We start from the raw sequence: 13,016 nt of genomic DNA, 5'->3' as shown, positions 1-13,016 counted from the left end.
CCGAATGAGTGAGTGGTTGTATCGATCATTGTGAACTTGTATCAGGGATTGTATAAGAGAGTAAATATGTGTTAGTATATGTTTCAATAAGTAAGGTGTGTTTAACTGTATAGTTGAAGAAATGGAGATGAGATTGTTTCTTTGCATGACTGACTGGGTGTGTGAGTAACTCCATGGATGAGTGGAAGTGTGTGAGTGTCTGTATACACTGAGTGTATCTAAGGTTATATTAGAGTCTGAAGAGGTTTATCGTATTAGCACAAGAATGATGTCAAATGAGATGTCATCAGTGATGTCATCAGTGATGTCATTTGAGATGTCATCAGTGATGTCATCAGTGATGTCACTGACCATGTCATGAATGATGTAATATGTGACATGATCAGCAGTGGATTGCAGGTGCGCGATATATAGTTAGTGCAACTAACTATATATGGAATTTCAATGGTTTTGTGTGAGTAAAATAAGTTTTTTTAAATGCTAATTCCTAACTATATATGGTCTATAACCTATGGTTTTTTCAGTGAATTTTCAAGGTTTTGTAAATGCTAATTCCTAACTATATATGGTCTATAACCTATGGTTTTTTCAGTGAATTTCAATGGTTTTTTAATAGCAAATATCATAAGCTATCGAATGTCAAGTACGTGGTAAGTGAAAACATTTTCGTGTTTATGCACACTGATCTGCTTTGAATGGTGCCCCCCCCCCTCATTTCTATTAGGAGTACTCTCTCTTTGCAGATAGTGAAAGGTAGTTAACGCAGGTCTTTGCCCCCATTGTAATCCGTCGTGCCTGCTTCTCTCTCCATTTGATTGATTGTTATCCAAGTATTTACTGTTTTAGAATTAGTTCTCTTTGGTTCATTCTCTATTTACAAACAAACACAGAGTCGCAATACTCTGTTTAGTCTTTGCAGATAACGAAAAATCGTGTAAAAAAAAAAGAAAAGGAATCGAGCAAAATCAGTAGGCCACTAATGGGATCTCTTTTTGACCTCGCTAAAATAGAAACATTAGGAACAACCCCTCATGACAAATACAAAACTAGTGAGATGAACTGAACTCCACACAATGATGGCTGCAAAACAGCTCGGCTCCGCCACCCACCCCGCCCAAAATAACGATAAAGAACGGCTGCCATGATTGGTTGCGGAATGACCACGACGGAGCTACGAAAGGGTGCTGCTCTCATGCTAACCCCAGCTTCAGTCTGAAACATCCAGAAACACTGTAGACTACCAATTCGATCAGTTCCGGTAGCGCCCCAATGTAACCCGGTAGAGAAGAACTAGCTCTCCCCTCTTTGACTGATGGTTCTTGTTGCCTGTCCCTTCTGTTGTCATTTAACAGAACTATTTAGCCTGCTGAAAGGGGTTGTGTTCCGACCGCTGGTTGGTGGAGACATTTTGACTATATTCTGTACCTGCGTTGTCGCGTAATGCGTCATATGACGCGCCGCGTTAGCGCATCCGGAAGTCATCCGGGGCGCGCAGCGCGTAACGTAAGCATAACAAGTCATGTGACTTGTTAATAAAACTTTTCATTGGTTCATTTTACTTTTCTTATTGTAATGATGAAAGGCTTGGTCATATGACCTAAAAATTACGCTTTTCATTACTTCCGAACATTATTTTTTCTTAAATATATGTTATAATGTTCCAGGCTAATGTACTTTCCCGGAAATTTTACAACTGTCCTGCAAGTAAAATATATTCTTTTTTCGAGAAAAAGAGCGTTTCTTCGTCCCATGACGGAGCCGTTGAGCAAAAGAGGGTCGACCTGCTGTCTTAGTCGCCGATACGCCTGAATATGAGATTCTTATCGATCACTTTATGTTGCAGGAATAGAAAACACAACAGCCCTTGACCATTTATCTTTACTGCGTTCCTTCGTATTATACCTTTTACCCTTCATGTAATTGGTCTGCCTTATTTCACTTGCCTTTTAATGATTCTAAAACAGTCACTATTATTAAAAACTTTACCAATGTATATACTACTACCATGTTTTCTTTTAAAAACCTTTATTGAGAAAATTTCATTATACAAATACGAGCCTATAACCACGTGGGCCTGCCACAGAGCAAACTGTAATCGTATATGATGAATAGACATTTACACTGTAGAGGAACGTAACGGGCGGGCCATTAGGTTGCAAGAACTAAGGTGTCTAACAGTTACGGAATCGGTGGACGTACATTTTATAATTAAAATACGACAGGGCCAGTTACAATAAAATTATCTAGATATACATTTGCGGGCAAGTACCATGGGTGACGTTAATTCGAACTTTCAACAGTACAGTAATCAATAACACATCAGAACTTAATATCAATAGGGATGTCGAAATATTCAATCAATTCTCGTCCCCGCCCGCCATGTGCTTCAAAACTGCATACGTATCTCGTGATTTCAAGGTTCTGCAACCAGTACACAACAAGGAGTTACGAGTCCCATTTATTCTGGCGCCATTTTGGGCGAGGACGGGCAGGTCCAGGATATAGTCAAAATGTCTCTACCAACCATCGACTATGATGATGTTCATATGCTGTATTTATTAGAGTAACACTCATCTGTCCACATGAAATTAATTTGCCACAATCTAAACATGTCATTTTAATCTTTCCAAAGTTCTTCTAAATATTTGGGACCGTTTCCCTTGCCTCTGAAGCTCTCAGTGCCACTTCTTTGATGAATGTACTAGCAGGTCAGGGGTTCTCCTCCAAATCTCTCTTTTATGCAGCACTATAATTAATTGGTGCCACCTCTCCATATGACGATGCATGGTATAGTTACCACAACTATATTTTTTTTCGGTTCCTCTGGAGAGTTCATCGTGGCAGATGAAGCGTGTAACGTACCGGGCATTTACCTTTTTTTGCATGTACAGGAAAGGAAAAAAAAATCGAGCGTCCGAGTTCTAAGGTGTCCCAGGGCCATTTTGGTGGACCAGGCCCAAATCCAAAGAACAGCCATCTCACAGGCTAATGGGGCGACCCACGCCGAGTTTCAGCATTGTAGGATGACCACACAAGTACAGCAACTTGCTAGACATCACCTCGGTGCCATCCGGATCTCGGCGCCCCACTGCAGATGAAGTGCCTCTCAACTATGAAACCACCACGGTGACATCCGGATCTTGGCGCGTTGTGTAGCCTTCGGCCTATTCGCACATCGGTCCGCTACTGACGCCATCTCACAGGCTAATGGGGCGACCCACGCCGAGTTTCAGCATTGTAGGATGACCACACCAGTACAGCAACTTGCTAGACATCACCTCGGTGCCATCCGGATCTCGGCGCCCCACTGCAGATGAAGTGCCTCTCAACTATGAAACCACCACGGTGACATCCGGATCTTGGCGCGTTGTGCTGCCTTCGGCCTATTCGCACATCAGTCCGCTACTGACGCCATCTCACAGGCTAATGGGGCGACCCACGCCGAGTTTCAGCATTGTAGGATGACCACACCAACTTGCTAGACATCACCTCAGTGCCATCCGAATCTTGGCATCTCAACGCCTAGTGGTATCTTCCATACAAAAAATATTGTTACGCTGCCTTTGGCCCCATTCGCACATCAGTCCGCAACTTAGACATCACCTCGGTGCCATCCGGATCTTGGCATCTCAGCGCCTTGTGGTGTCAGTCAGAAAATATTGTTGTGCTGCCTTCGGCCTATTCGCACATCGGTCCGCTACTGACGCCATCTCACAGGCCAACGGGGCGCCCCACGCCGACTTTCAACATTGTAGGATGGCCACAGAAGTGCGACAACTTACTAGACACCACCTCGGTGCCATCCGGATCTTGGCGCGTTGTGCTGCCTTCGGCCTATTCGCACATCGGTCCGCTACTGACGCAAACTCACAGGCCAACGGGGCGCCCCACGCCGACTTTCAGCATTGTAGGATGGCCACACCAGTGCGGCAACTTGCTACACACCACCTCGGTGCCATCCGGATCTTGGCGCGTAGTGAAGCTGCAGCAGCTGCAAATAAGCTTCAGACAGTGTTACAACCGCTGCTCAGAACTCTCAACTATGACACCACCTCGGTGCCATCCGGATCTTGGCGCGTTGTATTGCCTTCGGCCTATTCGCACATCGGTCCGCTACTGACGCCGCCTCACGTGCCAACGTATTTTCTCCGCATTTTATACCCTATGCCGCATAACAGGTCATGTGACTTGTTTATAAAACTTTTCATTGGTTCATTTTACTTTTGGTTTCCGAATGATGGAAGGCTTGATCATATGACCTAAAAACAACACTTTTCATTGGATGAAAACTTTTTTTTTCCCCCAAACGATGAAAGCCCCACCTTGTTTCTGGATGTTTCAGACTAAACTGGCGTCAGCATGAGAGCACCACCATCTCGTAGCTCCGTCGTGGTCATTCCGCGAGCAATCATGGCAGCCGCTCCCCACCAGAAGCCTGCAGGAGTCGGGGCCCCCAAAACTTTTGATGAATTCTCAAGGCGGAGGGGACGCTTTCGAGAATGGGGTCCAAGACCTAGCAGACAAGCGTCCGATTTCCAAGGTGTCCCAGGGCCATTTCAGTGTACCACGCCCAAAAAGGAAAGAGCCTGCCGCCATTTTGAGAGTCCTGTGGCAGCCGCCTATCGCTGCACCGCAAGAGTGGGCGCAACTCAGCTGAATGGCGGATTTTGACACAGTGGACCAAAAGCGGACGGAATGGCAACTGAAACGGTAAAGGGGCGCCCCACTAAAACAGATGAGACTCCACCTGGAGAGGCCCGTTCACGCCGCCTCCCCCGGGGCGCTCCACGCCGTTATTCGGAGCAGCATTGTAGGATACCAAAACCAGTGCGGCAACTTACTGGACATCACCTTGGTGCCATCGTTCTGCTGCCTTGGAACTATTCGCACAACAGTTTGCTACTGATGACCCACCCCCCGCGACGCCCCACGCCGTTATTTGCTGGGTGGCAACTTACTAGACATCACTTTCGTGTCATCTAGATTTCGGCGCGTTCTGCTGCCTTGGAACTATTCGCACAACAGTTTGCTACTGATGACCCACCCCCCGCGACGCCCCACGCCGGAAATCTGGACGTTGTGCTGCGTTGGGACTATTCGCACAGCCGACCGCTACTTCGTTGTTTTTCTCTAAAAAAATTTATATGTTATTACTATTTTTGTTTTCTTGTATATATTTATAAATTATTAAAGTTTTATAATCTTACTACTTTGTCGGAGTGCTATATATTTTTAATGTGACACATAATTGTAAAAACTTTGATGTACAAAGAGTCATCCCTGGAATCTTCCGCTTCACGCTCGGTCCCCTCCCCAATCACAATACAGGATGGTTTTCAGATAATAGCAACGCTTCTGCTGTGACGGATCTCATCGAGTGTGGGCCTTGATCTACTATAACTCCTTTGAAGAGGGGTGATTCTTTACAGCTGTGGCCATAAACTACATCTGCAGGGCTAGCTGATAGCCTAGGACCGGCCTGGACAATCGGACACAGAGGAAAAGGAGTGTCAGAGGGTGCGGTAGTGAATAGGGCGAAAGGGAGGTGTCGGGCGGGCACAGAGTGTGATTCTCAGGGAAGAGCAGCGCAGATGGGGGGAGGTTTATTACCCATGCATAAGACAGAGAGCGGGGGTGACCACTGCCTGGGTGAGATGCTTGCGAGGGTGGGGAGCCATGCTAAGGATCGACAGCGTGCACAGAGTGGGTCTGGTCAAGGCATCTAAAATGGCTGCCGTGCACGACAAAAGTGTGCCATTTGAAAAAAGACAAGATGGCGCACACAATGTTTTTCAACAATTCCTGATTTCCTTCGAATCGAACGTTAACAGACGTTGGGGCATATTACCAAAGTTAAGCGATATTTATCCCTAACGATGCATTGCAAAGATTTTTTTACCGTCAGAAATTATCGCAGATAAACCTTGCTATTATCAAGGTTTATCGCAAATACGATAAAAAACGAGCGCAATGCATTAATATCGCTGAAAACTCCGCGATATTCATGCATTACAGAGCTAATGCTCTTAGCCATGTTATCCACCTCCCATTGGATAACATGGCTAAGAACTGCTCAGGGCAACTGTTACTTTTTGGAGATATTCGCGCTTATCTCGAATATTTCCAAAAGTTGATAATAGGAGATAGCGATGTTAGCGACTGTTTCCAGTCGCTAACATCTTGGCATGCCCACTTTGCATGTCATTAGTGATAAATATCACTCACATGCAAAGTGGGACCCAAGATGGTCGCTATCTCCTACTAGCCGTCGCTAACTGGTGTTAGCAACAGCTAGGTAATACAGATATAATTTTATCTCCGCGAAGCGGAGCGCTGTTACAGATATATATCTTGTTTTTGAACGTTAATTTCTCAAAATGCACTGAAGCACATATATTGAGACATAGCAAAGGCACATCGGGCTACCAGTCCCTAATATTTTACCAAGTTTCGTGCAAATCCATTCAGCCATTCGATTATTATTATTATTATTTTTTTTTGCCCCGCGGGGCCCTTTTAAAACCTCCACATCAAACCTAGGGGGTCAGCGAGGATCTACTATGCCCCCTTATGGTCATTTGCCCCTTCGCTTTGGCCTCCTCTTGTCTCTCGATCCTACCGAGAGACAAGATGGCGGCCGCTACGTACTGTTTGGAATGTTTACAGACACCGGAGAGCCAATCAGCTTCGCTTCGCAAAGCTCCGTAACGCGAAAAGTACGCGAAGCGGTGCGCTGTTACAGATATATATCTTTTTTTGAACGTTAATTTCTCAAAATCCACTGAAGCACATATATTGAGACCTAGCAAAGGCACATCGGGCTACCAGTCCCTACAATTTTGCCAAGTTTCGTGCAAATCCATTCAGCCGTTCGATTATTATTATTATTTTTTTTTTTTGCCCCGCGGGGCCCTTTTAAAACCTCCACATCAAACCTAGGGGGTCAGCGAGGATCTACTATGCCCCCTTATAGTTATTTCCCCCTTTGTTTTGACCTCCTCTTGTCTCTCGATCCTACCGAGAGACAAGATGGCGGCCGCTACGGACTGTTTGGAATGTTGACAGACGCCGGAGAACCAATCAGCTTCGCTTCACAAAGCTCCGTTGCGCGAAAAGTCCGCGAACCAGTGCGCTGCCCGGTCCGCTGTTACAGATATATATCTTTTTTTAAACGTTAATTTCTCAAAATCCACTGGAGCACATATATTGAGACCTACAAAAGGCACATCGGGCTACCAGTCCCTACAATTTTGCCAAGTTTCGTGCAAATCCATTCAGCCGTTCGGGCTAAAAGTGAGGCCAACCGCCCTATGGAAAACTCAATGTTAAAAACACGTTTTGGGACCCCCCTTTTTTCTCGGCCCCCACTGGACGAACCCCCCCCAAATTTTCAAGGGCTGCTCAGAAACAAAATGTGCCATTTTCCTGAAAATTTCAGCCAATTCCGTCCATAAACGCCAAAGTTATTAGACATAGAATTTTCAAAAAACCCATAGAGAAAAAATCCTAACTATATATACCTACTGGCGACCGCCAGTAGGTAATATATATATATATATATATATTCACTGAAAAAACCATAGGTTATAGACCATATATAGTTAGGAATTAGCATTTAAAAAACCTTATTTTACTCACACAAAACCATTGAAATTCCATATATAGTTAGTTGCACTAACTATATATCGCGCACCTGCAATCCACTGCTGATCATGTCACATATTACATCATTCATGACATGGTCAGTGACATCACTGATGACATCACTGATGACATCTCAAATGACATCACTGATGACATCACTGATGACATCTCATTTGACATCATTCTTGTGCTAATACGATAAACCTCTTCAGACTCTAATATAACCTTAGATACACTCAGTGTATACAGACAGTCACACATTTCCACTCATCCATGGAGTTACTCACACACCCAGTCAGTCATGCAAAGAAACAATCTCATCTCCATTTCTTCAACTATACAGTTAAACACACCTTACTTATTGAAACATATACTAACACATATTTACTCTCTTATACAATCCCTGATACAAGTTCACAATGATCGATACAACCACTCACTCATTCGGTGGCTCTCATACACAGTTATTTATATATGCCAACTCTCACATGTACTGTGTTTTACATATGTACTTACTATGACATGTAGCATTGAGATATCCATTCACTCATCAATACACTCATGCACACAGTCAACTGCCCATGTAGCTGTTTCCACATGCACTCTTGAACTCATACACCTAGTGAATAAACTGTTCACACATCTATGCATAGAGTCACACACCTTCCAGCCACCCCCACACAAACTCAATCTCCCATAGAAATACTTGGGCAAGCAATTAATAACACATATAGCCTCTCGTATAGCTAATGATCAACACATGCAGCAGTTTACAGAACAACAGACATAATGATGCACAAATTAAGACAGTTTAGTCACTAACCCATGCATTCAGTGAGACACATTTAATCACTCACTCATACAGTCAGTCACGCACCTACTAAATCCTTCATCCAGACACTTATACATCCACTCATTCTTCAATATGTAAGATATATTTTAACTTTACAGAAACATACAGTCACTGGATGTTGTCATCAGTGATGTCATCAGTGATGTCATTTGAGATGTCATCAGTGATGTCATCAGTGATGTCACTGACCATGTCATGAATGATGTAATATGTGACATGATCAGCAGTGGATTGCAGGTGCGCGATATATAGTTAGTGCAACTAACTATATATGGAATTTCAATGGTTTTGTGTGAGTAAAATAAGGTTTTTTAAATGCTAATTCCTAACTATATATGGTCTATAACCTATGGTTTTTTCAGTGAATTTTCAAGGTTTTGTAAATGCTAATTCCTAACTATATATGGTCTATAACCTATGGTTTTTTCAGTGAATTTCAATGGTTTTTTAATAGCAAATATCATAAGCTGTCGAATGTCAAGTACGTGGTAAGTGAAAACATTTTCGTGTTTATGCACACTGATCTGCTTTGAATGGTGCCCCCCCCCCCCCTCATTTCTATTAGGAGTACTCTCTCTTTGCAGATAGTGAAAGGTAGTTAACGCAGGTCTTTGCCCCCATTGTAATCCGTCGTGCCTGCTTCTCTCTCCATTTGATTGATTGTTATCCAAGTATTTACTGTTTTAGAATTAGTTCTCTTTGGTTCATTCTCTATTTACAAACAAACACAGAGTCGCAATACTCTGTTCAGTCTTTGCAGATAACGAAAAATCGTGTAAAAAAAAAAGAAAAGGAATCGAGCAAAATCAGTAGGCCACTAATGGGATCTCTTTTTGACCTCGCTAAAATAGAAACATTAGGAACAACCCCTCATGACAAATACAAAACTAGTGAGATGAACTGAACTCCACACAATGATGGCTGCAAAACAACTCGGCTCCGCCACCCACCCCGCCCAAAATAACGATAAAGAACGGCTGCCATGATTGGTTGCGGAATGACCACGACGGAGCTACGAAATGGTGCTGCTCTCATGCTAACCCCAGCTTTAGTCTGAAACATCCAGAAACACTGTAGACTACCAATTCGATCAGTTCCGGTAGCGCCCCAATGTAACCCGGTAGAGAAGAACTAGCTCTCCCCTCTTTGACTGATGGTTCTTGTTGCCTGTCCCTTCTGTTGTCATTTAACAGAACTATTTAGCCTGCTGAAAGGGGTTGTGTTCCGACCGCTGGTTGGTGGAGACATTTTGACTATATTCTGTACCTGCGTTGTCGCGTAATGCGTCATATGACGCGCCGCGTTAGCGCATCCGGAAGTCATCCGGGGCGCGCAGCGCGTAACGTAAGCATAACAAGTCATGTGACTTGTTAATAAAACTTTTCATTGGTTCATTTTACTTTTCTTATTGTAATGATGAAAGGCTTGGTCATATGACCTAAAAATTACGCTTTTCATTACTTCCGAACATTATTTTTTCTTAAATATATGTTATAATGTTCCAGGCTAATGTACTTTCCCGGAAATTTTACAACTGTCCTGCAAGTAAAATATATTCTTTTTTCGAGAAAAAGAGCGTTTCTTCGTCCCATGACGGAGCCGTTGAGCAATAGAGGGTCGACCTGCTGTCTTAGTCGCCGATACGCCTGAATATGAGATTCTTATCGATCACTTTATGTTGCAGGAATAGAAAACACAACAGCCCTTGACCATTTATCTTTACTGCGTTCCTTCGTATTATACCTTTTACCCTTCATGTAATTGGTCTGCTTTATTTCACTTGCCTTTTAATGATTCTAAAACAGTCACTATTATTAAAAACTTTACCAATGTATATACTACTACCATGTTTTCTTTTAAAAACCTTTATTGAGAAAATTTCATTATACAAATACGAGCCTATAACCACGTGGGCCTGCCACAGAGCAAACTGTAATCGTATATGATGAATAGACATTTACACTGTAGAGGAACGTAACGGGCGGGCCATTAGGTTGCAAGAACTAAGGTGTCTAACAGTTACGGAATCGGTGGACGTACATTTTATAATTAAAATACGACAGGGCCAGTTACAATAAAATTATCTAGATATACATTTGCGGGCAAGTACCATGGGTGACGTTAATTCGAACTTTCAACAGTACAGTAATCAATAACACATCAGAACTTAATATCAATAGGGATGTCGAAATATTCAATCAATTCTCGTCCCCGCCCGCCATGTGCTTCAAAACTGCATACGTATCTCGTGATTTCAAGGTTCTGCAACCAGTACACAACAAGGAGTTACGAGTCCCATTTATTCTGGCGCCATTTTGGGCGAGGACGGGCAGGTCCAGGATATAGTCAAAATGTCTCTACCAACCATCGACTATGATGATCTTCATATGCTGTATTTATTAGAGTAACACTCATCTGTCCACATGAAATTAATTTGCCATAATCTAAACATGTCATTTTAATCTTTCCAAAGTTCTTCTAAATATTTGGGACCGTTTCCCTTGCCTCTGAAGCTCTCAGTGCCACTTCTTTGATGAATGTACTAGCAGGTCAGGGGTTCTCCTCCAAATCTCTCTTTTATGCAGCACTATAATTAATTGGTGCCACCTCTCCATATGACGATGCATGGTATAGTTACCACAACTATATTTTTTTTCGGTTCCTCTGGAGAGTTCATCGTGGCAGATGAAGCGTGTAACGTACCGGGCATTTACCTTTTTTTGCATGTACAGGAAAGGAAAAAAAAATCGAGCGTCCGAGTTCTAAGGTGTCCCAGGGCCATTTTGGTGGACCAGGCCCAAATCCAAAGAACAGCCATCTCACAGGCTAATGGGGCGACCCACGCCGAGTTTCAGCATTGTAGTATGACCACACAAGTACAGCAACTTGCTAGACATCACCTCGGTGCCATCCGGATCTCGGCGCCCCACTGCAGATGAAGTGCCTCTCAACTATGAAACCACCACGGTGACATCCGGATCTTGGCGCGTTGTGCTGCCTTCGGCCTATTCGCACATCGGTCCGCTACTGACGCCATCTCACAGGCTAATGGGGCGACCCACGCCGAGTTTCAGCATTGTAGGATGACCACACCAGTACAGCAACTTGCTAGACATCACCTCGGTGCCATCCGGATCTCGGCGCCCCACTGCAGATGAAGTGCCTCTCAACTATGAAACCACCACGGTGACATCCGGATCTTGGCGCGTTGTGCTGCCTTCGGCCTATTCGCACATCGGTCCGCTACTGACGCCATCTCACAGGCTAATGGGGCGACCCACGCCGAGTTTCAGCATTGTAGGATGACCACACCAGTACAGCAACTTGCTAGACATCACCTCAGTGCCATCCGAATCTTGGCATCTCAACGCCTAGTGGTATCTTCCATACAAAAAATATTGTTACGCTGCCTTTGGCCCCATTCGCACATCAGTCCGCAACTTAGACACCACCTCGGTGCCATCCGGATCTTGGAATGTCAGCACCTTTTGATGTCTTCTCGTCAGAAAATATTGTTGCGCTGCCTTTGGCCCCATTCGCACATCAGTCCGCTACTGACGCCATCTCACAGGCTAATGGGGCGCCCCACGCCGACTTTCAGCATTGTAGAATAACCACACCAGTACAGCAACTTGCTAGACATCACCTCGGTGCCATCCGGATCTCGGCGCCCCACTGCAGATGAAGTGCCTCTCAACTATGAAACCACCACGGTGACATCCGGATCTTGGCGCGTTGTGCTGCCTTCGGCCTATTCGCACATCGGTCCGCTACTGACGCCATCTCACAGGCTAATGGGGCGACCCACGCCGAGTTTCAGCATTGTAGGATGACCACACCAACTTGCTAGACATCACCTCAGTGCCATCCGAATCTTGGCATCTCAACGCCTAGTGGTATCTTCCATACAAAAAATATTGTTACGCTGCCTTTGGCCCCATTCGCACATCAGTCCGCAACTTAGACATCACCTCGGTGCCATCCGGATCTTGGCATCTCAGCGCCTTGTGGTGTCAGTCAGAAAATATTGTTGTGCTGCCTTCGGCCTATTCGCACATCGGTCCGCTACTGACGCCATCTCACAGGCCAACGGGGCGCCCCACGCCGACTTTCAGCATTGTAGGATGGCCACACCAGTGCGGCAACTTGCTACACACCACCTCGGTGCCATCCGGATCTTGGCATCTCAGCGCCTTGTGGTGTCTTCTACTCCGGAAATATAGTAGAAAATATTGTTGTGCTGCCTTTGGCCCCATTCACACATCAGTCCGCTACTGACACCATCTCACAGGCCAACGGGGCGCCCCACGCCGACTTTCAACATTGTAGGATGGCCACAGAAGTGCGACAACTTACTAGACACCACCTCGGTGCCATCCGGATCTTGGCGCGTTGTGCTGCCTTCGGCCTATTCGCACATCGGTCCGCTACTGACGCAAACTCACAGGCCAACGGGGCGCCCCACGCCGACTTTCAGCATTGTAGGATGGCCACACCAGTGCGGCAACTTGCTACACAC

Source organism: Lissotriton helveticus, chromosome 10 (genome assembly GCF_964261635.1).
Source record: "Lissotriton helveticus chromosome 10, aLisHel1.1, whole genome shotgun sequence".
NCBI lineage: Eukaryota > Metazoa > Chordata > Amphibia > Caudata > Salamandridae > Lissotriton > Lissotriton helveticus.
The sequence above is the reverse complement of the archived record's forward strand: the minus strand, read 5'-3'. Positions refer to the sequence as shown.